Source organism: Mirounga angustirostris, unplaced genomic scaffold, assembly GCF_029215605.1.
Source record: "Mirounga angustirostris isolate CCGP_5_RB_7025 unplaced genomic scaffold, mMirAng1.0.hap1 SCAF_2, whole genome shotgun sequence".
Classification (NCBI taxonomy): Eukaryota; Metazoa; Chordata; class Mammalia; order Carnivora; family Phocidae; genus Mirounga; species Mirounga angustirostris.
In genome coordinates, this window is record NW_026991710.1 from 104,858,864 (window position 1) to 104,885,494 (window position 26,631).

The following is a 26,631-nucleotide window of genomic DNA, read 5'->3' on the forward strand; positions in this document are numbered from 1 at the left end:
ACAATTGTGAAAAACTGTGTTAAGATAAAACAATTTTTACTTAACAGGGAGTGAATAATGGGGGCAGAAACAGAACTTCAAATAAGATGCAGCTTTGGGCATTTTCTCTTTAAAACTCTGTTGTAAAATATATCATACCCCCAAATCTAGGGCCATTTATACTTACCTGAAACATTTTTGTTATTATATCATTAAATTGTGATATGATTAAATGGATTATATTGTTTATTGCTTTCTGGTAGAAGGCCTTACAAAATTGCCTATTATAAAAATTTATGTCATCCAGAAGGTTTTGCATAAATATTCCTTGACCTATCCCATTCAGTTACCTCTAAGGTCTACTTGGTGGTGTCTGCTTTTGGTGGAAATTCAGAAATACTTTCTTTTTCTTCTCTCCTCAATCTTCCCTCCTTAATTATTTCCATGAAACTTTTTTTTTTAATTTTAATACCCTCTTTTCCTCATACACCAGTCCTGTTTCTACCCTATACAACGGAAGTCCTCAAAGTTCAATATGCTCCAAGTCCCAACTTAGTTATATTTTAGGAGGATGTTGCAAGTCTTTCAGATTCTTCAGAGTAGGGGAGATAAAACGAAACATCCTGTGTCTTGCTAATATTGACCATCAGCCATAATGTACATTTGATTATGAAAAGTACTCCTAATTTCTACTCATTAAACTTCTAAGTTTGTAGTGAAGTGGGGAGACATGTGCATGGAGAAGGAGTTATGAAGCTGTTTGAGATGAGCAAAAAAATACTGTACAGCAAAATAAGTGAAAGAAAGAAACTGGGGCTAGACACTAGAAATTAGAGAGGCAAAACTGAAATCTGGGATAACAGGGACATTGTCTATTGATACAGTTTCAGTGGCTGAAATGCTGTAAATGATCAACAAACATTTATAACATAAAGTGACATGGATTAGGAAAGCATAGTGTTAAGGAAATGACGGGCATATGAAGCATCACAAAGTAAAACTGTAGCAAGTTTGGGGACTAATAGGATAAGGGAAGTAAAAGATAAAACTTTTCAAAGGTCATAATGAGGCGTTGAGTCTTGAGATTATAATGGTACTAAACTTAAAAACTGTAAAAGAGGGTGAAAAAATAGTTTAATCTTTGCTATGCAAAGGGTAGTCTATAGACAATCAGCAACAGCAGACCTGGGGATTCATTTGAGATGTAGAAACTCAGCATCTTCTCATCCCCCGAAACCTACCGAATCAGAATCTACATCTAAATAGGACCTTCATATGATTCACACACCTTAAAAGTTAAGAAGAGCACTGATAGTAGATTTATATAAGAAAAGATAATGCAATGGTATCAGACTTAAAAATTATTTGGCAATGGCAAAACATTTGTTATAAATTACTCAGTGACGTGTTCAATAGTCCTTATGCCCAGGTTTTAAAATAATTTTTAAAAGAAAATAAAAAATAAGCATCTGTGGAATAAATAAATGAACAAACAAAAAGCAGGTTGGTATTAGAGAAACAGCAAAAAAGAAAGTAAGAAGCAAGGACTTTCCTGGTGCCCGGCACGTTTGTACACACCTGACCCAAATCCCCATGGTCAGACTATCTGCTCCATTTCTCTTGTAACATAAATTGCAAAGTCCCTCTCCTTTCTCTAATCAAGACCTATCTGTGCATCTGAGTCTTGATACTTTGGCAGCAGAAAGCCCTATTTTGGCCTTCCCTGTTAGGATTTGGTGGTGAAGGCTGTGCTAGCTTTTTTGTTGTTCCCTTGATCATTCCTAATTGAAAGTGAAACTTTGCATATATTGAGAGTGACTTCAGATGGAATTGGGAGAACTATCCAGACAGCAGGGATCTGGAGGCCACAGAGGTAATTTTCTCCCCATGATTATGCAGAACTAGCCCATGTTACAGCTTTCTGTTACCTTGCAAGTTGTTATCTGTTTAACAGGGGTGGGGGTGGGGACATCCCTTGATAAACCACGCTCATTTTGTCACAGATTATTTCAAATTTCTCAGCTCATATGTAGAAGTTATATAATTTTTGACACAAGGGAAAATGCAGCAATACCCTCTGGATAGATGTCGTAGTGAATGTCATAACATGACAACAGCCCTTGAGCATTGTAGAATGTGTAATGGAAAGGAGGTGTTTCTGTGTTTAATAATGTACCAGTTTGAAATAAGTCAAATTTTCTGAACTATATGATTCTTTGACTTTTCGTATGGTGCACCAGTGCTGAAAGCCTATGGTAATGGTAAAGGGAGTTTACAGCGCTGGTTGTAGGTCAGTCAGGTAGTCAATCACATCAACCAAGGTCCTTAGTCAACGTGATCAATTATATCAGCCCCACAGGTCTTCTGGCCAGTGACATGGGTGACTAAGACGAGTGCCCTATCATCAAAAAGCAAAGATTGTAAAGCCATACTACACAATATATCTCAATGACTTGCAAATCCTTCAACGTATCTTCCTTGAATATACCAAATTTATTTTTAACAACTGACACATTAAATTGTATTGTTTACATGATGGTATACTCTGGACAAAGTGAAGACAATGAGGACAATGACAACCCATCTAAACTCCTATCACAAATTACTATATTACAAAACTTCATGCCGTTTAATATGTTAAAATGCAAATTACATTTTGGAAAGTAAAAAAATATATTTGGGGGCGCCTGGGTGGCTCAGTTGGTTAAGCGACTGCCTTCGGCTCAGGTCATGATCCTGGAGTCCCGGGATCGAGTCCCGCATCGGGCTCCCTGCTTGGCAGGGAGTCTGCTTCTCCCTCTGACCCTCCTCCCTCTCATGCTCTCTGTCTCTCATTCTCTGTCTCAAATAAATAAATAAAATCTTTAAAAAAAAAAAAAAAATATATTTGGATTTTTTCAGACCAGTGAAAGTTTCTTTTAAAAAATGTTGATGTAATTGTGCACTTCATTCTTTTTTTTTTTTTTAAAGATTTTATTTATTTATTTGAGACAGAGAGGATGAGAGAGAGAGAGCACATGAGAGCGGGGAGGGTCAGAGGGAGAAGCAGGCTCCCTGCCGAGCAGGGAGCCTGATGCGGGACTCGATCCAGGGACTCCAGGATCATGACCTGAGCCGAAGGCAGTCGCTTAACCAACTGAGCCACCCAGGCGCCCTGTGCACTTCATTCTGATAGTAATCACAAATCATAAAAATCACACTTTTTCATGCCCTTTTTCACAGTCTGATCTTGGGAATTGTAATAATAGAGAAGTATCAAAAAGTGAAAACAAGTTCAGTGCTCAGAAAGCAATAATTTTTTCTAATTTTAATGTATCAACTTGCAAACATTTGTCAGAAAAGCCAATCATTGCTATAAGCAGATAAAACAGTTTTACAACACTTAGAATCAAAACCAGCTAATGTTTACCAAAAACATATACATATGTACAGTATCTGTTTTAGCAAAATAGTGCCTGGGTGAAGATGATTCTGAAAGTATTCACTTAATACATACTATTAAACCTACATAAAAAAATTAAACCATCTTCAATGGCATTCCATGTTCAGATTACATCTGGAAACTGCATTTGAAAGGTAAATAGGTCAATCTAATTGTTTTTCTCCTAAATTAGGGGCAAGGCAGTTCTCTTTCAAAGGGCTCTCCTTTTTATCGACTCTCATTCCTTTATTAATGTTATTACAGGCACATTACCCAGAGGCAGCCTGACTTGCCTGTACATTATTATCTGGCTCTGTGGTCACTGATAAGACTGGAAAGAGTTCATAGTTGTTACAAAAACCATTTTTTAAATGTATTGCCTCTGTATCTTACATTAAACCATCACGATATTAAGGGACCTACAAGCCACTCCATTTAGGGTCAATATTAATAGCCATGTAAGAAATAACTCTGCATTCGAAAATCTCATAAAGTTTCCACTAAAGTAAAAGTACCTCTTTTACCTCCATGCAGTCAATCCTCTATATAGGCTCCTGAAGGTCCATCTTCCATGTGGGGGAAAAAAAAAGTTATATAACTATCCTAAAGGTAATCAATATAGGATAATAAAAGTTTGTTTGACAAGATGCACAGCATTCTTCTTTTGGAGAGACTGCCAAAGGTCAGTGTGGAAAGAGAAATGGAAGACTAAAGACAATGAAATTGAGTCAGCCCAACAGGCCAGTTTTTAAGCAACTAATTGCAATGACTTGGTGCTTCCAATTCAATCTCCACACACTGACGTGTGAAGTTTTAACCGTGAAAAATAAAATACCCTTAAAAAAGGGAAACAGTTTGAGACAAGAATTTCTTTCTATAAATTCATATTTTATACATATGCACAAATGTGAATATTAGTCCATATAAAAGATGTCCTTCAGTGTAGTTCAAGAGACTTTTATCAAAATAAAAATTGATTCAACTATAAACACTAGAAGTCTTTTCTACTCTAGGAGAAACAAGTAAGTGTATATTTATGTAAGGTCACCCTTATCAACAAAAACACAGCTATTAACACTTGGCTAAATAATGGGCTTTACTGGGCAGAGATGTAATCAGATAGTTGTTTAAAAAATAAAGAAAAATACACTACTGGGTTTTATAGTCACAAGAACAAAGTTGATCGGTATGAATTCAAAATTCCAGAGGAGGAAAGAAAGATCAGAACTTTATAAATCCTCCAGAGGTACAATTTACTGTATCAATTTTAGAAAAATAGGCTCAAAATGAACAATGCTACCATGGATTCTCTTAACACCTCAACTCATATATTTATTATTTTTCTTGTTTTCTTTCCAGCTGGGGGTTTCTTCAACTGAAGGAATTCCCCTCCTGTTCCAAAACCTGCAGGGACAAGATCGGGCATCCTGTATGTCCAGCCCACGGGTACGGTGATGCCAGAATTGTGGAAGTTAAATGCGGATGTACTTGAGATGCCAAAGCTTGCACTAAGATTACTGAAGTTTTATTTATTTTTCCAAACCCAAATGTGGCCTCCGCAGTTTCTAAAACAAGATCTCGTTCCAAAACTTTCAGTTTGAAGACCCTAAGCCACTTGCTGGCAAGTCCGTGCCAATGCTTGTGTTGAATCTGTGCTAAACCATAGCTCAGAAATGGCTGAGGACCCGTCACCATCTTTGCTACGCTAAGTGTTGCTGAGGTGGTGATGGCGGCTCCATTTGCATGTTGCTGAGAAGCCTGGGTCTGGTAGTAGCTCTGGGTGCATTCTGCCATTCTTAGCTTCTGCTGGCCTGACTTCAAACACATCTATACCATTTCCCAACATGTTTCTGTAGAGAGGGTATGGCTCTGAGCACTTCTACACTTTTATTAGTAACAGACTGGAGTTGTATGGCCAAAGCTACAAACGTTGGTAGGTTTTCTGCAGAGCCCTTGATAAATCTTGGGTGGTTATGTGGGAATTATTTGCTTGAATGACAAGACAGTTTTCTACCTCTTCAATCTGCTATCTGTACTGCTGAAATTGATGTGGGAAGCAAAGGCAGAAGAAAATGTAGATAAAATTAAACGTCTTTATAATCTGCAGCCCGTCGACAAATACTTGAGGCAGACAGAGTAGAACATTCCTCCAAGAAACTCCCAACTGTCTTACTGCTCTGCTAGGGGGAAAAAAACACCCTACCTTGACAGTAGCTAGGCCTCCAGGATCCTGTGAGTCTTCTTTAGCGTGTGAAAGTCCTTTGGGAAATTTCCCTTTGTCTTTACCGCCCCCAACTCCCAAGTAGATAATCAATCAGGCACTCCTCAGGACCCCAGTGCAGCTCCTTCTGTCCATGGGTCCTGTCCCTGTGCTTTAATAAAACCACCTTTTTGCACCAAAGAATTCTTTCTTGGCCATCGGCTCTGAACCCCACCACTTCACACCACATCAAAACTACGCCTGAAACTGCTGAGCCACGGTCGTGACATAGTCGGCAGAAGCCGTGTTTTTATTTGGAAGTCTGGGTCGCGGTGCCTGAGTTCTGAAAGCTCTATGTGCAGCTGATGGCCGAAACTGATTTAAAGCCTTAATATCTTCTTAAACTTTAACCATTGGCTTAATTTTTTTTTTCTTTGTATTCATTTTTGTTCCTTCACAAATTTCTTAAGATTTTCCATATCCTGGCAAATGACATGAGGGAGATTTTCATCCTTCTGTGCTTTATTATCTTCTGGTCATGGTCCTCTTTTCTCACTCCTTTCATATTATGAGCTACTAGAATCTACACCGCGAAGGTCTTCACTGGCCATGTCTGAAGTAGCCGCAGTAGATGCCAACATCATGCCCATAGGTTTTTAGTTCATTAGTTAATTAATTAATTAATTAATTAATTTAAAGAGCAGTGCAGGAGCGGGAGATGGGGGGAGGGAGCGGGAGAGGGAGAGAGAGAGAGAGAGAATCTCAAGCAGGCTCCATGTCCAGCACAGGGTTCCTTCTCAGGACCCTGAGATCATGACCTGAGCCAAAATCAAGAGTCAGTCGCTTAATGGACTGAGCCGCTCAGGTGCCCCATTCCTGTTTAAGTTTTGATTGTTGTGCTTGTACGTTGAAAAAGCAAACCTGCCAAAGCAGCTACGTATAAGTGTAAGTGTACATGTGAGTCTAAGTCTGGGTCTAGGTATGAGTCTAGCCAACCCTAGAGAGAGGGTTGTTGATGCAGTTGCAGTTTTTGCTGTCAGTCCCCCCAAATTTTTTGGAGTAAATCCCATGGAAGCTTCTGGATTAATGTCAGAGTAGACAAAACAGTGCCACCACCAGCTGAGCAGAAGTAATAGGTAGAGTCAATGGTGCCGCGTTTGCTGCAGGTCTTCTGAGTTCTAAACTGGAGCCTGTTAACAGCTGCAGATGTCGCTGGCATTCCCAGAGTTAATGTGGCAGTTGCTGTTATTTCCATTACTCTATTTTTTCCCTCTGGAGTGAACTCAGTGGCAGGCAAAGAGTCCAGTTCCAAAATCTCTGAAGGAGCAAACATGGGTCAAGTCGCAGGTGTAGAGTTCCAAAATCGAGCCTCTCAGAAGGGACTTAAACAGAACCTGGTACTTAGGCGTCTGTTCAATAGATATTTACTCCTTGAATGATTACGGCGTGGGGCAGGGTGGTGGCACTAGATTCTTCTGGGCTGGTTGTGGCCATATCAATGGTGGTCGTGGCGCTGGCGCCTACTGTCTGGTTCCTGACTGGATTCTCACTGCCAGGGATTTGAGACATTCCTATGGCTCGAAGCTCAAGGCGTCACTCCTTTTCAGATCCAGTCTGGCAGGATCTTCTTAGCCCCAGAACAGAAAAACACAGCCTGGAACACATGCTGATTTTATTTTGTATCATACTTTACTAGTAACTACTTAACAAGAGCTATCACCTAAACTTCAGTATTCCTGTCTCTAAAATAGTAAGTTACTGTTAAGACATTAGGAATGACATTGTTGAATCTATGTGTAATTCTCTTTTTTAGTTCATGGCATATTTTCTTTTATCACATAATGTTTTGAGGAAAGTTTCTTGAAGTTGAGTTAATTATCTTCCTCTGTTTCCTCCATATTTCAGGTTTGCGGTAGGAAGACATTTTCTTTGATGTTTCAGTCTTTCAGAAGTATGTAAATAGGCTTAAAGTTCACCTCTTAGTCATTGTTAACTATAAATATCACTGTTGTTTGTCTGCCTTTCTAACCCCCCCTTTCCTTTGATATAATTTATTTTAACAAGCGGCTCTAGCGCTTGCTAATGTAGTTTCATATGCAAGTATCATTCGCTATTATTAGTCTCCTTGTTCATATAACTACGTACATTTTTTAGTAATTAGAGCGGTGCTAACATTATTCATCTGTAAAGCATCAATGAGCTAGTTTTTTCAATAAACAATTAAAATTGTGCTTGACAGATTGATAAACCATAAGGGATTTTAATATTTTCCAAACAGGGCTTTGCAGACAATACTTTAACAATGTTGGCGTACATACCAATAGCTTTACATATTTATTGGAAAAAGCATTTTTTAAAATGAATTTTGATGCTTGAAGCTTTAGATTTGGATGTCAGTTATGAATTGTGGGCCCTTGGGAATTTTCTTTCTGAACCTCGCTCTTTTTTCTTCTGTAAAATAATAACTACTATTCACCAGAAAGGCGTTTGAAAATATTAAATAAGATAATATTTATAAAGCACCCAGGAAAGAGCTTGATGACTTAAGATGAGCTCCATAAATACATAATCCCTCAGCTCCCCACCTTTTATGTAACGGAATCCCTCTTCAGTTATGATGTGGGAGAGCGAGGTTCTTGTCTCAACGAGTGGAAGAATGAATCTTGCGGACAACGGAGAGTGAGTATAGCGGGAAGTTTATTTAAAGTGAAGATACAGAGAAAGCTCTCAAGAGTGAAAGGGGTCCCCGACAGAGTTGCCAAGGAGAGCCTTTAGGGTTGGTCTTTTATAGAAAGCTAGCCAGGGAACTTAAATCCTTTTAACATTTCTACTGATATCACCATTGAGCAAGGACTAGTGATAACACCTTCAATGGCTTACTTCCTTTTTAGGGTCCAGTTATTCTTTGTTGGTCACAGGTAATTATCATAAAAGACACCCATTCCCCCCATGCCTAGGGCAAGGTGGTCCTAGGGCAGGGTGGTCTGGTTTATTCCCCTTATCACCGCCACATTTTGGGGATTTCTGTGAGTCTGATCACAGAGCCCCCTATCTATCTCTCCCTACCGAGCCCCACCTGTCCCTTACTCAGTTACACCACTGTTACATTTTGTTGTGAAATATAAAAGTGTAGTACAGTACTCCTTGAGTAAGGTGGTGGCTTTTTGTTTTGTTTTGTTTTAAGTAAAAACCACCACATTTTTACAATGTGGGGTGTTTCATTTTTTTGGCTATTTTTCTTTTCCCTATACAAATGATTTCTATGAATTATTTCAATTTTTCTTAGCTGTATAATATACTTATTTTAATGGAAAATATCAAATATGGAGTTCACTTTAAAGCACAATTACACTATTTACGATATATTCTTTCCATCTGGACATGTTACGGTGTCTTTACTCAGTTTTAGTAAAGACTAATTAGATTGTCATTTATCTAATGAAAGTGCTTTTACTAGCAAAGGAAAGTAACAGAAATAAGAACAACTCTAATTACCTCGAAGAATGATTTGATTTTCTTTAAAAGCATATCCTATGCATTGCTTTCTTTGCTCCAGGTTTTAGAGACATCAAAGAAAACACAGTCATCCTGTTCTCAGGAAACTTACAGGCTAGTGGTGGTAAGAGAATAGAAAATCAACAAATAAACAAAGTCTTGAGTAGCAACAAAAACTTTGAAGAAATATAAAGCTGGTTGATGCAAATACTAGCTGGTACCAGTAAGGATAGGGTGTGGTTTTAAATGGAAGCCAGTTCCTCTCTAGTAAGGAAAACAAATGAAGTGAGGGAAAATGACATAGCAATATTTTCTGAAACCAGGTTTCAGGCAGAGGAAGCAGCAAATGCAAAGGCCCTAAGGATGAGGGAGCAGAAGGCTAGCTGAGGACAAAGCACAAGCTGACACCCCACAACCTCCACAACCTCCACCCCCACCCCCTTCATGGGGGGACTATGTGTGACATTCCTCCAGGAAACTTCCAACTATCTTAATGTTAATGCTTTGCTAGAGGGAAAAACATACTTAGTTTGATAACAGCAAGGCCTCCAGTAACCTGAGGGTCTTCTTTAGCATATGAAAGTTCTTTTGGACACCTCCCTTTTTCCTTACCTCCCTCCCACCCCAAAGTATATAATCAATCGCTCCTCACAACCCCAGTGCAGCTCTTTCTGCCCTTGGGTCCTGTCCCCGTGCTTTAATAAAACACCATTTTGCACCAAAGATGTCCCAAGAATTCTTTCTTGGCCATCGGCTCCGGACCTCACCCCGCCAAACCTCACCTACATTCAAAACTCCATCACTAAGATAAGTGTGTGTTTTATGTGTTTGAGAAGCAGGAGAGGGTGGGAAGCCACCTGGCAGGGGGAAGCAAGGGGTAGAGTAGTAAGAGATAATACTGCAAACACTTCAGGGCCCCTTGTACTGTGGGACTTGGTAGGCCTCTGTCCGGCCTTTGGACTTTATTCCCTATATGGTTGAACTTCTAGAGAATGCTGAGCAGAGAAGTAGTTAGATCTTGTTTTGTGTTTAGAAGATCACTAGCATCTGTGTGGTTAACTGACTGTGAAAGACCAGGAATGGAAAAGGTATACTGATTAGGAACCTGTTGTACTAATTCAGGTGATAGCTGGTGCTGATCTGGATCAGGGAGACAGGGTAGAGAGGAGAGAAGTAGTAGGGTCTAAATATATTTTGAAGGGAGAACAAAAATAATTTCCTAATATGAGGCTGTATATGGAATGTGAAAGAAAATAAGATTTTCTGAGAACCTGGAAGAAGTCACATAGTGGGATTTATTGGCTCAATTAACATAACAATCCAGAAGTGGGCCAAGCTCCAAGTACCCTTTGATCAGATTTTTTGGCTCTGCTATTTTGTGATCCTCTTGGTGTTATCTTTCTCTATTGGCTGGCCTTACCCTTCACAGAACTAAAATAACTGACGGAATTCAAATGTCCCATCTGTACATCATACTACTCAGAAGGGAGAACTTTTCTTCCAAATACTATCAAATTAAAATAATAAATTTCCCTCTGTTAGATCCAATTAGATTATATTTCCACATCTGAGCCAATCACAAGGGACAGGAGAATGCCATTTGCTGAGAGGGTTCCAGTGCCCTATGTTGTAACAGAGGCCTCCATAGCGAAACTGTGTCTTAAAAATTCTTTTTTGTTGCTTTAGCCATCTATTAAAGAACTTAAGGCCCCTAGATAACCACATGTAATCTACTAATCTGCCTGATATCTTGATTTTAAAGGCCATTTGGTTAATTAGAATTGTGTTATACCTGCCCAATGAGTATGGCATATTCAGCTTCCCATCAATGCTTTCGTTCATGTTTTTTCTTCATTTTCTTCATTTGCAGCATCCCTTCTTAACTCGGACTATCTACATTGTAATCATCCTCTGTAACAAGCTCAAGCCCTGCCTTCTTCCTAAAGCCTCCCATGAGCACACCAGCACTCACTGCTCTTTGCATTCACCAATCATTACATTGTCTGTGGCATCAACATGATGTTCTCACACCTGATTACACTCAGTGTAATATAGTTTTTTTAATTCATTTTAGTTCACTAATTGCACGTATGTATCCTCCTCAATTAGATTTTGAGAGCCAAAACTGGGAGGAAGGAACATGACAAATACTAGTTTTGTGTTCATTCATAAGAGAATCCTTTTGGGGAGCATACTTGTCTTTGAATAAATATTTATAATTGATAGGTTAGCAACATATATTTATGCTATTGATAATTAATTCTACTGATAATTCTACTGAATAAAATATTGACTTTGATTAATTGGTACATTATTAGAGCATCCTTTGGTTTTTACTACCGATAATTTACTACCCAGAAGCTAGCACATAAATGATCTCTAGACCACAAAAGAATAGTTCTGACATGTAAGTAAAAAATCCATAGAAGAAAATGAATAAATCAAAGCCATTTTGACTTGCTAGCTCATCTTAATTACACTTTTCCTATTCTAGCCTACTTACTGCCAGAGAGAAAAGAAAGAAACAGAGAAAGAGAAAACAGAGAAGACTGAGGAAAGAAAAAAGAGAGCAGAGAAAGAGAAATGAAAGAGAAAGAGATGTTAAAGCTACTATCCAAAGCATCTAATATTAAAAAACAGATATGTAGCTATTAAAAATATTTTCCTGGTGATGAGGTTTTAGATAAAACACCACAAAAAAAAAAAAAAAAGATCCAAATATATAATCCATGAAAAAGAATAGGTTGTACTTTATGAAAATTAGGATTTTTGCTTTGCAAAAGACACTATTAAGAGAATGAAAAGACAAGCCAAAGACTGGGAGAAACCAGGAGCAAAATGTGTATCTAATAAAGAACTCATGTCCAAAATATACAAAGAACTCTTAAATTCAACAAGAAGAAAATAATCATTGTTTAAAAAGTGGGCAAAAGATCCTAATAGACCTTACCAAAGAAGCTATAGAGGTGGCAAAATAAACATAGGAAATGATGTTTAACATTATTGTCATTCAGAGAATTGCAGATTAAAATAACAACAAGAAATCACTACCCATGCATTAGAATGGCAAAAATCCCAAACACTGACAATATCAATAACTGCCAAGAAGCAGAGCAACAAAATTCTCATTCATTTCTGGTGGCATTTGAAAATGACACCTACATTGCAGGAGAAAATTCGCTAGTTTCTTACAAATCTAAACATAATTTTACCATATGATATAGTACCACAGCTTCCAGATTCTTTAGCTTATTTGAAAAGTTTGTGCACCCTAAATCTTTCATGCTTTATTCACAATTGTCAAAAACTGGAAGCAACCAAGCCATCCTTCAGTTGGTGAACATATAAACTGTGCTACATTTATACAATGGAATATTATTCAGCCATAAAAATAAATCAGCAATTCAGCCATGGAAAACAATGGATGAATCTTAAATGCATATTTTTAAGTGAGAGAAGTCAGGCTGGGAAGTCTACATAATCTATAATTCTGATTATATGACCTTATGGAAAAGGCAAAATTATAAAAATTGCATAAAGATCAGGAGTTGTCAGGAGTTTGGTGCGGAGGTTGAGTAAGTGAAGCACAGGGGATTTCTTAGGGCAGTGAAAGTATTCTAAATAATACAGTCATGGTAGCTACATGAAATTGTGTATCTGTTAAAATCCACAGAAATTTACAACACAAAAAATAAACCTTAATGTATGCAAATTAAAAAAAAAATATTTAGGAGATTCAGAGATCCCAGGATGAAATGTAGAATGTTATAAAAGAATCTCATGTATTACAAATATATGAAACAACTTCAAAAATGTGGCTGACCTGAGTAACTTTGGAAATGAGTGAAGTTTGTGAGACTAAAGTCAAGAGGAACTATATGTCATTGCTGTGCTCTAGTTGATAACCTTGTTTCTGATGAGTACACAGGTTAACAATTCCATAACCACTCTGTGTATATGGAGATTGACTGATCAAGTCAATGGATAAAGGTTGGTTGAATCCAGGTTTCTTACTGCTGTAGTGGTAGTTTGCAGATAAGCAAGAGAAGGAGGCTGGAATGACCCATTTGGAAACAAATTAGACTTGGAGTCAACAAAAAGAACTCAGATTTAGTTTAATATTGACAGATATTTACATATACCAATACTTAGAGATATGTATAGATTCAGCAGTTAGCATATATACATAAATACATTTCCTTGCATTGCTGGTTGGGAGGACCTAGTATCAACGGCCTATCGCTATGTGCACACCTAGCACCCCAGTCTCAGTTTCTAACACTGCTCTCCAATAATGGGAACCAGATTCCTTGAAGAATGGCTAATTCTAGTACTGGGGCAGGAAATATACGTGATGAGCCTACAGCATTTTGTAACACCAGAAACTAAGAAAATGCTGTCCCCCTTGCCCCCACATACACACACAAATATGAGGTATATGAAAGGGATACAGAAAGTACCTGAAGAGTTCCCAATGGCCAGAATTGAAACAATTTGAGCAACAAAATAAGAAAAGTAGTACTGGATTATAACCCAGTATATAAAATGAGTATTTATGAGTACATACAGATATAAATAAATGATTGAATGAATGAATGAATGCATGCATGAATGAATGAATATTAGAAGAGACAAATCTCTTGTGCAGGAGAATTTTGAATAATTTGTGTAGATACTGTGTTCTCAAGGAGGAAGTGAATGACTTCCTCGCCCTCACGTGTGGGCTGCACATAGTGACTTCTTTCCAAAGAAGACGGTATGGAAAGGGGGTGGGGTGGGAAAGACTAACTTTTTATTGGAGGAACCTGAAAAACACTACCTTAGCCAGGAACTTAAAATCAACATGAGTAGTGATAAATCATGTGTATTCGATAAAATATGACAATATACTTCAATGCTGTGGTCTTCCTCGTCAAACGCCCATACCTAGTATAATTTCGAGAAAAAAATCAGACAAATTCCTATCGGAAGACATTCTTAAAAAACCTAGCCAGGGGCTCCTGGGTGGCTCAGTTGGTTAAGCGACTGCCTTCGGCTCAGGTCATGATCCTGGAGTCCCGGGATCGAGTCCCACATCGGGCTCCCTGCTCTGCAGGGAGTCTGCTTCTCCCTCTGACCCTCCCCCCTCTCATGTGCTCTCTCCCATTCTCTCTCTCTCAAATAAATAAAATCTTTAAAAAAAAAAACAAAAAAAACCTAGCCAGTACTCTCAAAAATGTCAAGGTCAAGAAACCTAAGGGTACATAATGACTAGATATAACGTGGGATCCTAAATGGGATCCTGGAACATAAAAAGAAACTTAGGTAAAAACTATGGAAATCCGAATAAGCTATATATTTTAGTTAATAATAACATATCACTATTGGCTCAGCAATTATAATAAATGTGGTATACTAACGTAAAATGTTACTAATAAGGGAAAATGGGTATAGAAATATGGGAACTCTCTGTGTTACATTCACAATTTTCTGTAAATCTAAAGTTGTCCTACAATTTAAAAAAGTGTGTTTAAAAATAATTTAAATCCTTACTCTTCAATGAAACCAAACCAAACCAAATTATTTGTTCCTTTAAATATGAGTCAGGGGGTCTAAACCAATTCATTGTAGTAACAGGCTCTGCAATGCATAGTAATGTTAAAAGAGACCACCGTACAAGTAGTTCACCCCTCTAACCCAAACTAATTTCTTAAGAACCTTAGTTTGGATGGCAATGCTGTGACAACCTTGGAATGTGGAAACATCTGGATGGTCATTTTCTGTCTCTTTATATTCTGCTTCTAAAATTGTCTGCCTGAAGATTTCAAGACAAAGTAGCATTAAAACATCTGAATAAAAACATACGAAATATACTAAAATGGAAGGGTTTTAATTCTGATCGAGAAAAGCATTTGTCATCAACACAGCATTAAAATTACTTATTATTGAACCCCAATCTTGAAGGATAAAAACCACCTTTGTAACCCAGGCCTGTAGATATTGCTTCCATTAATGAAATCCTTTGAATGCCCTAAATAATTGAATGTTCGGAAGCCAGGAACTCAAATTGAGGTTAGAAGTGTTGTTTGTACAGGTGGTTTGCCTACTGGGAGTCGAAATTCTTACTTCTGTTGTCCATATCAATTATTCTGAGACTTTGTCTGTTTAGCGTCTGCCAGTTTTATAACAACAGAAGACTCTAAAAATTGCTGACATAACATTTATCAAATTATCCTAAGAGTGACATTCTGTTTTCAAATAAAAGGAATCAAGAAGGAAATGCTTGGATGCTGAAATATTGAGTCGGATGATTCTCTCAGATTTAAACATTTAAAATGTGTCAACCAAAATTATTTGTAGTTTGCTGTCCACAAATAATCCTTTCTGAAACACTTCAGTTTCTTTTTAAGTGATAGTATTTTAAAACACTTATTTTTAGAATTTTTTGATTTTGCTTTTGATTTGTGAAATTTTGATTGTTTTGAATCTTGAATTCAAACCACCAGAAAAAAATATAGCGTTTGAAATGTATGTTTATTGCTTAATTTTTAAGTTTTATTGGAAAATTAGGTCATGTACACACAGAAACACATATATAAGACTGATAATTACAAAAACTTTCTGAATACTTCTTATAAAGAGATTCTCTAAATTTTGGCTTTGAGGATAAAACTAACAAAAAACCAGGAAATTAGCAAAAGTCTGTCATTTGACCATGGCTTTTTCACTGGCCGTTGGATTGCCAAACAGCTGAGTGCCCACTGCAGTGTCCTTTCTGACAAGTCTGAACTTGTTCATGATCAGTGATAATTGTGATCATATTTAATTACTATTAGTAATATTAGTATTTTGTTATGTTATTTGGGTTTATAAATAATTAAATATGCATTTTCAAATATTGAAAGCATTCTTGATGTAACTTGAAGTGAAAAACTCATTATGCATTTTATATGTTAAAATTCAGTTGTTCTAAGTATACATGCTTTTTTTTTTTTTAAAGATTTTATTTATTCATTTGAGACACAGAGATAGAGAGAGAGAGAGCATGAGCAGGGAGAGAGGCAGAGGGAGAGGGAGAAGCAGACTCCCCGCCGAGCCAGGAGCCCGATGTGGGTCTCGATCCCAGGACCCTGGGATCATGACCTGAGCCGAAGGCAGGGGCTTAACCATCTGAGCCACTCAGGTGCCCCTACATGCTTTTTTTATGAAAGGAAATAGTATTGTCATATTTGATGATGATTGCGATGCTGTGGATTTTGTTTTAAAATATTTGGGTATTTTAATAATTAATGTAATGACAGTATATTAGCTTAAAAATTAAGGAGACTATCTCAATCTTCTGAGCCACTGAATCTTTTTGTTTTAATATAAATGGTATGGTACAAAATATGTTTTATCATAATTCCAATATTTTAGAATCATCTGGTATACTAGCATTACCAAAAATAATGGAAAAGTAACCTTTAAAGTACGCTTTTAATGCTTTGTCATTGAATACTTTCTAGGTCATGATTATCTCAAGAACAATCCTATTTTGAATTCTTCACCTATTGCGATGGTGACTTTAAAGAAAAATACCAATTTTAATGGCTCAAAACTTCATGAAGAGGAACGAGTCCAAAATCACAAATAATGCATATTGACTTTTAACACTAAGCACTTTGCATTTGGTCAAAAATGTGATTTTGGAGCACATCCATAAATAATATTATCCACTGCCCTACGTGTTTTACACTTATTGTTTCAATAAATCCTCAAATAATTCCGTATAACAAATGATCTAAATGTAAGTCTTGGGAGGATAAGGTTGCCCCAGGATAGATTAAAAGTATTGTCAGTATTGTCGATTGTGAGCTCAAAACCTCAGAATCAACACAAAATGGATCTATTCAGATATTTAAAAAAAAATTTTTACAAAGGGCAGGAGTGTCTCCAGGAGTACACAAATGGTTAAAAATATCAACAGTATGAAAGAAACAGCTGCTCAGTTAGTTGGGGGTTTGGGGTAGGGTGAGAATTGCTAAACCAGGGAGGCATAGAAATAGGAGAGGTCAAGGGCAAGAGGAGGCTGTGGCCATTACCCACACAAGGGTTGAGTCTGAGGAGAGATCTATTAGTGATTCTCCCCGCCAGTTTCTGAGTCACTCACCTAACTCTGGGCTCATGATGATCAGCATTTACCTTCACGGGCACCAGCTTCCATCTCAGTCACATATTTCTTCCCCTACTAATTACATAAAAGAAAAAAGATTAACTCCAAAAGCAAATATTCAGATTCGAGGAAGCGAAGGAAAGGTAAATACAACGACCTTTGGGTGCTCCAGCCAGGCATACGTACCCTCTGCCAGAGGGGAGGGGGGTCACCAGGCCAAAAGTTTATGCTGCAGGTGAGCCCACAGAGGACTTATAAATCCATTTTTAAATTGAGAGCCCAAAATACTGTATTTTTCATTTCCTGGAAGCTGAAGGTTTCAGAGTGCTTTCTTATTGGATTGGCAGCTGAGTTGGTCTGGAAAGAATAGTCGAAGCGCAGAGTTGCATTGGTGCAAAAAAGTAGTGAACCAATATCACACAGTATAGGAGATTCCTCTCGCCTAATTCTTATTCTGAAACCATGCTCACCAAGCAAGCTAATGAATACAGCGTAGCTTCCCCAAAGGAGTATCAGCAGGGAGAGAATGTTCTGGCCAGAAGACTCAAGTGCCTGGTCCCCTCATTGTAAATTAATAAATCAGGGTTTTGATTTTTCAAATCAGTCTCTTGAGCTTATTTAATATCACTAGGCCCCTTAGCAATAGACAACTAGATTTCAGAGTCTGGAAAGTCTGAGGGCCAGACTCAGAGCCAGGCAAATCTACCAAGGTAATGAGACTCTAAGAGGTCTGTTGGAAGGCAGCCTGCTGGCATTCCTTAGCAACACTCTTTCTTCTTCATGGTTTGAGCCAAGTCTGATCATTTTTCCAAGGTGAACTCTGCAGTGGGTACTTTGTAGTAACAGAAAATTAAAATAATACTGTTCATTTGTGCAGCTTGCTGTGGTTTATGACATATTTTCATTGAGTTGATCACATTTATAGAGCAGTTTTTCAGCATATTTATTATTCCACTCACTTTACAGATGAAGAAAACTCAAGTGGATGTCAGGTGCCCCCACATTTGCTCCCACATTAGATTTTTTCCTTCAGAAATACTAACCTCTGGAAGGAAGCATGAGCGGGAGGTGTTCCTGATGCTGTTCTGTTTATGGATCTGGAGGTCGGCTACACAGGTGTGTTCAGTTTGTGAAATTCATCAAGCTAGACATTTATGAAATTTTCATTTTTGAATTGACAATTACACTTCAAAAAAAGTGAATGTTTAAATAGCAATGGTTAGAAAAGAAAAAAAAATACTGATGTTTCTGTTTTTTTTTTTTTTTTTTTAATATATCTTTAAAGTTATTTAAATTGTTAGGCTGAGTAGTCAATAAGCTTACCAGCACATTTTCAGCTAAAAATTGATCTAAGTCAGTAATCCTTCCTTCGAAGTAAGTTTTAAAACTCTATATAATGGTACCACCAAATTACAGGTTCTTGGCTAAAGATTAATAATGAAGAGTAGAAAAAATGGATATGGTATTGGACCTATTAGTACATACTTGAGGTACCTGATAAACCTTATGAATAAACAAGGATCACAAATCACATTAAAATTCTTAGGATTCCATTGGATTGGACAAACTCTATCTAGAAGTGATAAATGAATTATCCACAGAAATATTTTCAAGAGTTAGATGACCTTGCCGATTAAGGCTTGTATGTGGGGATGAGTAAGGAGATGGGGAGAGTGAGATAGGGCAGTTAATTGAATTCATATGTGACTGAATTAGACTAGAAGGGAAGTACCTAAGGGTTTAGTGGGAAGATCAATTCACATGCCCACTTCCCATGTTTGAGGTATCTCACAAAGGAGAATTATCCTCTCACTGTTTCCATTTTATTTGTAAAGACTAGTCTGGAAACACCCTCATGGAGAGGTGATTTGGCCTCAGATATTGGAAACTATAAATGTATCTGCTGGGTCTTTTTAAAGTAACCAAGGAATACCAGGCTCTGGATGTGAGAGAAAGTAAGACTCCATCAGGAAGTCGGGGGCTGTTCCACACAAACACACAAAGGATCACTAAATCTGCTCTAAAAATTAAATGAAGTCTTAAAAAAATAAATAAATAAGTAAACAAATTGCATTTTTTAAAAAATCAGGGAATAGGAAGGATTCTTTGAGGAAGTAACATTTTGGATAATACAAAATAAGTAGGACTTAGCAGTCGAATAAAGGGTGAGATCCTATCTCATCCTCATAAGTAGGATGTGGAGCTGCCCCCAAAGCAAGTTCCTTTTTTAAAGAGATAAACCCTTGGTTACAAAGAAACAAGTTATGGATAAGGTTCTCTATGAAAAACAACCCCTTGTAAAAATGCCTAATTCTTTGGATACTTTTCCCCTGAGTGGCTGTCAGACAAACCAAATTTTAAAAACTTTGGTTTTTCCTTCATCTTACATTTAGAGAAAAAGATTCTCTCAGTCACAGATGCCTTTGCAGCCATCCTACGAACCCCAGAGCTCCCTGTAAGAGTCTCCAAGAAATAAAAGTGATTTTTCCAGCTTGGTGACAACGCTATGCTTGAAGAAAACAATACCGTCAGAAGGTAACCGAATGAACTCTGTGGCTCTTCAAGAAACCCGGTTAGGGAAGCCCACTGAACCCACCTAGTATTTATCCCCAGGTCCCTGATTTTCTGATGTATTTTTCTAACAATCTTAGTAGGAAGTTTTTTGGCATGGGCTTGGCAAGGCTGACATAAAATGTATTTGTTTGTTTGTTTGTTTTTGCTTCCTCTTCATCTATCTGAAACCCCAAATAATTAAAATCAAGTCACATCCCTCCTCTTCTTATATTTTAATAGTATGAATGCAGTGAAAATGCATAAGCAAGAGACTCATGAAAACTTGCACTCCGTATTCTTATCCTTTTGTTCAAACTCTCAGGCCCTACTCTGAGTCATTACACTGATCGGTGAATACTAATCCTCTTATATTAGTACTTGGACAAAAAACTGTGGAGACTAAAGAGACAGAATAGTTAAATTATATGACCTATTATTATGTGACACCCACCAAAAGAAACTATAATCCTGAAAAAGGGGAGTATAGCAAAGACATTCTTACTAGCAACAGGATAAGGAATCCCCAAATAGAGAGGAATAGTTTCTAAGTGGGTCACTTAAGAAGGATTAAAAAAAAAAAAAAAAAAAAAAATACTCCTTCCTCCCAAATGTGCACTAGAAAAGAGTGACCTTTGAATTACCTGGATTTATGTTTCTTTGGTTATCTTACATGTCCTTTCCCCAATTCTCTATCTGAAATATGATCTTCATCAACACTAATAACTAAGTGGAAGTGTTTCATTATGCATTTGTCATTGTTACAATGTTGGGACTGAAAAAGATAGAAAAATTCCTTTGTGTATATTATATTCAGAATTGGAGACTATTAGCTAATATAAATTAGCTTATATGCTTTGTATGCCAGGATATTCTGTATATCAAAAGCTTCTTAAAATGATATTATATGTTTTATGATTATCTCATCAAGAGGCAGAATTTCTTTCCTCACTCACTAAATCTGGGCTGGGTTGTTCTTGTTAACACACAGTGGAGGAAATTACGGAGTGCTAGTTCTTAGTCCATGCCTCAGGAAATCTTGCATGTTTCAACTCACTGTTTTGGATCCCCACCACCATCATGCTGACAGACCCAATATCATCTGCTTGAGGATGAGAGGCCCAAAGCCCAGTCATTTCTGCTGCCCCAGCCAACAGCCAGCTAAATAAGGGATATGTGAAAAAGATCATTCTACACCAGCCAGCCTACAAGTTAATTTTAAATTCATGAACAAGCCCAGGCAAGATCATCACTATTGCCCAGTTGACCCACAGATTAAGGAGAAATAATAAATCCTGTTGTTTTAAAGAACAGAGTTTTGTGTTTATTTCTTCTACTGCAAGAGAGAACTAATATAGAAATTGGTACATAGAGGTGGAATGCTTTTGACTTAAACTACGAGACTCTGGTTTGAAAGCAAAGCAATGAGCAGATAATGGAAACACGGTGAGCAAATATTTAGTGAGGCTAGAAAATGGTGAGAGATTGCTACTGGAGGCTAGAAAACAGAGCCCCATTATAAAATAACAAAACAATTGGCAAGACTATACCAATAGATATGTTCCTAATAAATTGCTGGGCTTTGGCAAAACGCTTTCCAGACAAAATGTTGGAAGCGTCCGTTGGCTTCTTTTAGCTGTATATGATAGAGTACTACAGGGACAGTATGAGTTAGAGCAAGGGTCCCCAAACTTTTTCTGTAAAGGGCCAGATAGTATTTTTGGCTATGTGACTATGCAGTGTCTATCTCAACTTTTCAACTCTGCTATTATTTTTTTTTTTTAAAGATTTTATTTATTTATTTGACAGAGAGAGACACAGCGAGAGAGGGAACACAAGCAGGGGGAGTGGGAGAGGGAGAAGCAGGCTCCCCGCCGAGCAGGGAGCCCGATGCGGGACTCGATCCAGGGACTCCAGGATCATGACCTGAGCCGAAGGCAGTCGCTTAACCAACTGAGCCACCCAGGCGCCCTCAACGCTGCTATTATTGTGCAAAGAACAGCCAGAGCCAATATGTAAATGAATGAATGTGGCTATGTTTCAAAAAACTTATTTATGGACACTGAAATGTGAATATAATATGATTTGCATGTATCACAAATTATTTTCCTTCTTTTGATTTTTTGGAAACATAAAAAAAATGTAAAAATAGTCTTAGCTCACAGTCCATACAAAAATAGGAGGTGGGCTGGATTTGGCCTATGGTCTTCGTTTGCCAACCTCCGAAGCAGAGAAAGAACTGGACTGTTTTCAAGAAATTTGAGGGATATAAAAGAAAAACACAAAACCGTTTCTCATCTTCTGTCTTCCCAACCAGTAAGAGCCCCAACATAAAACAAGTTCTAGGGATAAGATCAAATCAAGTGTATTATTATAAGACCCTTTATTGAGCCCTGCATTCCCTTTCAGCTAGATAAAAGAGTTTCTATGAAATTTAGGAGCCTTATCCAGTAACCTTCTGACATAGCTAAAGCAGCTGTGAGTGAGTCTACAGAGAGATGAGTGTCTCCCGAATAATTGTGTATTTGGCCATTAGAATGGACTTGTGTCAGATTCAGAGGAAGCCTACAAGTTTTTAAGTTGTACTTTTTTTTTTTTTTTTAGATTTTATTTATTTATTTGACACAGAAAGACAGCTAGAGAGGGAACACAAGCGGGGGGAGTGGGAGAGGGATAAGCAGGCTCCCCACTGAGCAGGGAGCCCGATGTGGGGCTCGATCCCAGGAACCCAGGATCATGACCTGAGCCAAAGGCAGATGCTTAATGACTGAGCCACCCAGGCGTCCCTAAGTTGTACTTTCAAAAGAACTTCATTCTCTTGAATCCTGCTCAGCTAGCAGATGAATAAACCTCACTTAGCAAGGGAGAGGAACAAGGCACCCCAATCAACATCCAGCAAAGTACTAGAAGCAGAGCTGCCAAGATGTTTCCCAGAAAATCACAGATGAGGAGGAAACCAGGCCTAGACCGAACAACCTGCTCATGGTAGACTCATGAGCAATAATACCTACTTACCTCTTAGGCCACTACATTACGGGAGGATTTATTGTACAGTAATGGGTAGCTGATACAGAATGTCCCATTATTCTTCTGTGTATGTCAGCATTTTGGTTGTGGGGAGAGCTTAAGTTGGAAAAGCAAATTATAACAAAATATTTCTTCTGGCATAATATATTTAGAATTGAAGAATAGTAGTGAAAACTAATCAAATTTGTATATGCTGTATATAATAATTATTTTCAGCTTCTTAAAATGAAGGAATAGCTTTGTTTTTCCTAGCTATATGTAAGCAGTATGCTTGACTAGATTCTTTTAAAGTCTAGTCCAGTGGAGTCAGCAAGACTCATCAGGGAAACTAGACCAAGTGTATAGTGTATAGTTTTCCAGCTCATGAAATTTGCATGCTTACATGAAAAAAAGAATATATATTTATTCTCATTATTGAGATATAACTCTCCAAGTGCCTTTGGATGTTAATGCCAGTATGTTTTGCTTAATTATCTATTTTCACCCTAAAATATAGAGACCAGAAAAAAGAAGAAAGAAACCAAACATAACCATTTTGATGTTTAAGAGTAGGTAAGCCACCCATTGAAAGAAAAGTCCTTTCTCTGAGGAGGGTAAACTTAATGTTCAGTCTGTATGATTTCAGCAGCTCTGGAGGGATATGGCTCACTCAGTCTTCACACACATTGTAAAAAGCAACATTTTCAGACACTATAAATTTTGTAGTTTCATGTGTGAAAAGAAAATCAGGATTGACTCAACAGCAGGTCAATTAAACAATCCCTAATTGAACGTGAGTCCTTTTTAAGGCTTATTTGCATTGTTGATGGAAGAGAAAGAGGGAAGCTTTTTTTCCATTTGCTCATAAGACACTCAATGCAAGAATATCATTGTCTGTACCTGTGGGTCCATTAAAATCACTGTCAACATCAAGAAGAGGGAATGGAACTTTCTTAGATATTTGGTTAGCCTGTGGGTTTCTGTAATATTTAAACTGTTTCTCTAAAATAAGCAGAACCAATGAAAGGGAAAAGGAATTTGTTTTAAGTGATCAAACTGGAAAAAGTGACCAGAAAACCCCTCTGGTCATTTTCTTTTTTTAATTCTATGTTCTTCTAACCATCTTTTATAGGCCACTTGAGAGATGAAAGAAAGGATGTTAAGGCCCTGGAGATATTGTAGCTGCATTAGCAAAATACCAGAACACATGTAAAAGGCTTGTAAAGCATTTGGCACCACAAATCTGACATATAAACTGTGCTACAATTGTCTTCATTTCCTCTTGTCTGTGACTCATTCTTGGTTTCTTATTCTGATGATAGAAATGATGACCTGAAGGAAAATTAGAAAACATTTTAACATGGAAATTTTTTGCACTTCTAAATAATTGTACTGGGTGAAATTTAAAAATGAGAACATAAGCATGTTGTATCTTCACTGATGTTACTAAATACAATGTTTTATGATGACTTCTAAATCACCTCATACCTTGATTGTGATTTTCCATATTACTGTGTAATCCTTTCTGCAATATGGAGAATAACATGCGATAGAGATTAAAAGATATTAGGTCAAGGAATATTCAGCTTTGTAATTTTAAGGAATGTGGAAGTATTGGCTGTGATTACTGAGTGTTAATGGCTACTAGAAAGTTTATTGCTTGATTTATATTCTATGTGAATGATATTAAGTTGATCATTATGAATGTTGAGTAATTCGGGTACACCCAGTGTTTCTCACCACTAGAGAACTGTATTGAAAAATATACATCAGGAACAATGCATTAAAAAGGAAAAGAGAAACTATAATTGATTCCAAAACATTCTGAGGAATTACAAATGGAATGTAAGAAACTAAGAGAATAACCAGGAAAATAAAATTGAGGTATGAATTTTGCTTTTGCAAAATTAATAAAAAATCATACCCACATAGAGCATTATATCATGGGTGATTATGCTGTTATATTCAGAAGTACTCTATGGTCTAGTTTCTCCCGGTGCTACCTATGGAAGTATTTGAATATCAATCAAGTTAGTTCTAGAATATAGAGTAGATCAGTTTCCATAAATTTGTAGTTTACTATTATTATTCAGTTGTGTGAGAAAACTGAGAAATAATAATTTGTTGGAGAAAATTTTACAACTAGTGGAGGATTATACTGTAAACAAAGTGATTTCCAAACTTAATATATCTTATACACCCCAAAATAAAGCGAGTTGTATTTTTCCACATTTATTCTTGGGGAACTATTTTTTAACGTCCTTTCAAATCTCTCAAATTCCTAGATGCTTTCATATTTACTTTTTTGTAAGTAAAAAAGTACCACTCGGGGAAGACAAACCAGCCTAAAATGCCTCATACTGTTGCTAGTTTCTAGAAATTTCTAGATATTTATATTTATGTTTATATATCTATATTTGTGTAAATCTAGATTATAAATATATAGAGATATTCAGATATTTAAATATATATTAGGTATTTATAAAGATCATTTGAGGGCGCCTGGGTGGCTCGGTTGGTTGAGCGACTGCCTTCGGCTCAGGTCATGATCCCGGAGTCCTGGGATCGAGTCCCACATCGGGCTCCCGGCTCAGCGGGGAGCCTGCTTCTCCCTCTGACCCTATCCCCTCTCATGCTGTTTCTCTCTCTCTCTCTCTCAAATAAATAAATAAATAAGATCTTTAAAAAAAAAAAGATCATTTGAAGTAGTCATAAAAAAGTAATAAAATAAATTTAATACAGATATAGTAATTGCTAAATATTAAATATTGCAAACAAGTCTTTTACCAGTTATTTTATTTAATTTTTTTTAAATTAATTTATTTATTTTAGAGAGAGCATGCATGCGGTGGAGGGGAGGTGAAGGGACACAAGGAGAAAGAGAGAGTTTTAAGCAAGCTCCACACCTAGCCCAGAGCCCAACACAGGGCTTGATCCCACAACCCTGAGACCATGACCTGAGTCTAAATCAAGAGTCAGATGCTTAACCAACTCAGCCACCCATGTGCCCCTTTTACCAGTCATTTTAAAAGCAAGGCAGTTAAAAGGTGGTAGAGTTCACGAATATAAGTGGTTATTTGTGGTATGGGATAAAGTTTGCAATTATGACATGTTTAAAAATTGTCATATCCCAAACGTTTTAGAAGAAAATAAAGATAAGGCACACTAAAATATTGTGTTGTATATTCCAAAAAGAAACTCTAAAGATGACAATGGCTTATGCCAAAGATAGAGGTTAAAATTTGAATAGGTTAATTCATACAATGCAACAATAGGAAAAAATGCCACTTTGTATTTCAATGAATGATTTTATATAACACATAACTTAAAAAATTGTAAAATAAATTAATACTTTTAAAATTTTATTCTTAGTTTTTCTTTTTGGGTAAATAAATAATGGTTGTAGCTTGATTTTGGAATAAACAGTATTGTTAAAATGCTTTAGTGATTATGACCACAATATTGTAAAGTAGAATGTGGTGGGAATTAAATTTAGAGAATAGTGTTGAAATGAAAAATGACTTTGATATTCCGGGAAGTAGACAGACATTATGGAAAATGCAACTTTTTTAGTTAAGAAAAGCGAATTCCAGAAATAAAGATGAGGGAAAGTTGGACTCCTTTGAGGCTAGTGTAAAAATGATCTTAGGGACAAAAGGTTAGCTAAACCAAAATGAGTCATTGTGATGTTTTTATCACAAAAATAGAATTTAAAGGCTTGGCATTTAGTTTTGCATGATGCCCCTAAGTAAACGTTACTTTTTATTTTTTGGTTATTACTTTGAAAATCTGGTAAGAGTTAAGATCCTCTTCCCTAAAATGTTTACATAATTACATCATTTAGCTAAT

The 26,631-nt window shown here is 37.0% G+C and overlaps 1 pseudogene; it reads right to left on the reverse strand.

Moving 5' to 3' along the window:
- Window positions 1–4,724: 4,724 nt before the first annotated feature.
- On the reverse strand, window positions 4,725–7,169 carry LOC123848860 (nucleoporin p58/p45-like; annotated as a pseudogene).
- Window positions 7,170–26,631: the final 19,462 nt, after the last annotated feature.